Below are 3180 nucleotides of genomic sequence, written 5' to 3'. Positions count from 1 at the left end.
CGTTTTATGTTGCACATGAATGTAGGCAGCTATAAAAGTAACATGGGGACTATTTGGAATGGAGAAGTGAAAAAGAAGTTGTGGGAGTACGAAAGAGTGATAGAGGGGTTAAATATGTCAGTGTCCTTTACGCGTATGCATGCAAACTGCACCAAGAAAACCCTTATTTTATATGATGAATACACGCTAGTAAAAAATAAAAATGTGATATAGATGTACAAACACATATTAATATACAGAACCATATGAGCATTGTATTTGCATAAAAATTAAGGAAGAATAAATAGAATTCAACTATATTTTAAGTCGTTTTAAAGAAAGCATTTTAATTAAAATAAGTTTAAAAATTAAAACATATTATTTTTTACCTTTATAAGATGATATACATAACATTGACATTATATTGTCTCACTGATCCTGTAGATATTTCTGTTGTTTAATTCATATAATAAAGTCCTATGCACAAGTTTATTGTATTATGTAATTTCCATTCAATCATTAACTTCCTAATAAATTATCCACAATTATATTTGATTATCTTCATTACATCTTGAAATCATCTTAACTTTATATTTCTATCACTTGGAGGATATTTTAGGCGTTTTCTTGTAGGAGGATAGCCTGAGAATGGTATTGTGCCTGCTTGAAAATATTTGCTATCAGTTTGCTATCACTGACGAGCAAAGAAAACAAGTATAAATTCTGATACCAGATAAACGTTCTTGAAATAATTCTGTTTAAGAATACAAATTAAATAATTGGTTCTAGAGTATCTATTACAGTCTGGACATAAAGATCACAACCACCTTCCAATCCCTTGAAATTGGCAGTCTTTGGAAAGATGGAAAGAACTTCTATTACCACTGCTATATAGTTTAGATCTCTTACTCTGTTTTAAGGCAATGTTTCCTTCAGAGAATTAGTCAATGTGCGCAATTATCATATATTTTATTATCTTTCCCCAACATCCACATTAACATAAAAACACTATACACTAATAACCTTTAATTTTTGAGGATGACTTTCCTCACAAAATCATTCAATCTTCTTTCCTTGCTTAGGAGTCTCAATACAACATTCTATTTAATATTCTAGATATCCAAATGCTATGACCCTTAATTTATTGTTTAGATGTTCATTGGAAATGTCAGCAGGAATTGGGAAGGGAAATGTGTTTCAGAGATTATTTTTCTACTCCAAAAATTACTAGTTAGTTATAATCCCAGTTAAATTACTGTTCACTTGGTGGCACTAGGGCAATTGTTGGTTTAGTAGAGAATTGAAAATGAAGATTTGTTGCTCAGGTGTTTGTTTCGTGACATTTAAAATGAATAAATAGTCTAAACTCACTATGATGATAACTCTATTATGTGATAATGTGGATAAACTGGGTGCCAGGGACTATGACTCAATAAACACTTTGCTCCGAGTAATAAAACTGGAATAAAAGGCTGATCTTTTAATAATTACCTACAAGACTTTCATCACAAAAACTCAACCTTTCATAATGGGTGGATACTGAAATACTCTCAGTTTACTGGTCATGATAAGGTACTGTTTTTACTAGTAAATTAGCTTCATCATTAATATAGCTCTCAATAAACTACATTAACATACTCTGATTTATAAAACTTATCACAATAATATACATGTGAGTTTCACTGATTTATTTATCATGGCTGTGGGAAAAGGGAAAGAAAACTATTTGTAATAGATAAACATCACTAAAGAAAAACTTAGAAAATGTAATTTTAAGTATTTACTGACTCTTATTCTTGCTAACTTCACTTGTTGACTTTTAAATATATTCATAATAAATCTCAGGACTTACATAAGTTCTACTCAAGTAGAACAATCTCTGGATTCTCACATGTATCTGTTGGGTTTTGATACTCCAAATAATGAGATTCATCAAGTGGGAGGGAGAAGGATGTAGATGTTGCCCATGAGGACATGAACCAGTGGTGAGAGGTGTTTCCCAAAGTGATGAACCATGGTCAGACCAATGATTGGGATGTAGAAAACAGAAACAGCACAGATGTGAGACACACAAGTCTGCAAGGATTTGATTCTCTCCTCCCGGGATGCAATGACTAAAACTGTGTGCAAGATCATGGTATAGGATGTAAGTATGAGCACCGCATCCAATAAGAGTGTGCAGATCACTAGAACCAGAGCGTAGATGTTGTTGAAGCGAATGTCTGAACAGGCCATTCGAATCAAGTCTTGGTGCAGGCAGAAAGAGTGAGAGAGGAAATGAGGATGGCAGTAATCTAAGAACTTCAGCCAGATGATGACAGGAGCAATGAGCAAAGAACTCCTACATAAGATTGTCACCCCAATTTTCATGATTTTGTCATTTGTTAAGATGGAGGAATAGCGTAGTGGGTTGCAAATGGCAATGTAGTGGTCAAAGTCAATGGAGAGGATAGAGGACTACCATGAAGGACAGACCATGAATAAAATAGGACTGAGCTATGCAGGCATCAAGCCTGATATCTTCAATGAAACCCCACAGGATGCCCAACACTGTGTGTACAGTGGATAGCCCCATGCACAGGTCAGTGACAGCCAACATGGTCAGGAAGTAGAACATGGGCCGGTGTGGGCTGGCTCTGTCCTGATTACATGGAGAACCATGCAGTTTCCCAAGAACACCATGTCATAGATGAAGGAGAGAGGTATGGAGATCCAGAGACAGTAAACTTCTAAGCTAGGTAAATCAGTGAGAGCAAATATGAAATATTGGAGTTTGAGACAGAGTAAGCTGACATTGAACCAGGTATTGTGGCAAACATCTATAATTCCTGCATTAGGGAAGTTGATGCAGGTGGCTCAGAAGTTTCAAGCCAGCCTGGTCTAAATAACAAGACCCTGTCTCAAAAACGAGGCAGAGAGAGAGAGAGGAAAAAAGAGAGAGAGAAAGAGAAAGAGAGAGAGGAGAAACCAGACACTAAAAGAAGATTGCAATTTTTTTTAGAAAGGTATTATAAATTGCATATGTTTGTGATGTCCTAATTTTTAGTAGTGTCTATCTACTTTAGTGAAGAAAGTAAAATATATTACAATTCCCATGCACATAATGATGGTGAAATGCTGACTGATACCTTTTTCTGTTGTATAGAAATGGCACTTCCAATGCAGATGATGATGGTTGCCCGAGAGCCAGGGAGTTTTATG

The 3180-nt window shown here is 35.2% G+C and overlaps 1 pseudogene; it reads right to left on the bottom strand.

The window, feature by feature from the left end:
- Positions 1-1798: 1798 nt before the first annotated feature.
- Positions 1799-2774, bottom strand: LOC109674738 (olfactory receptor 51V1-like; annotated as a pseudogene).
- Between the last annotated feature and the right edge of the window lie 406 nt (positions 2775-3180).

Source organism: Castor canadensis, chromosome 1 (genome assembly GCF_047511655.1).
Source record: "Castor canadensis chromosome 1, mCasCan1.hap1v2, whole genome shotgun sequence".
Classification (NCBI taxonomy): Eukaryota; Metazoa; Chordata; class Mammalia; order Rodentia; family Castoridae; genus Castor; species Castor canadensis.
Note: the sequence above shows the minus strand (reverse complement) of the source record. Positions and strands in the feature narration are given on the sequence as shown.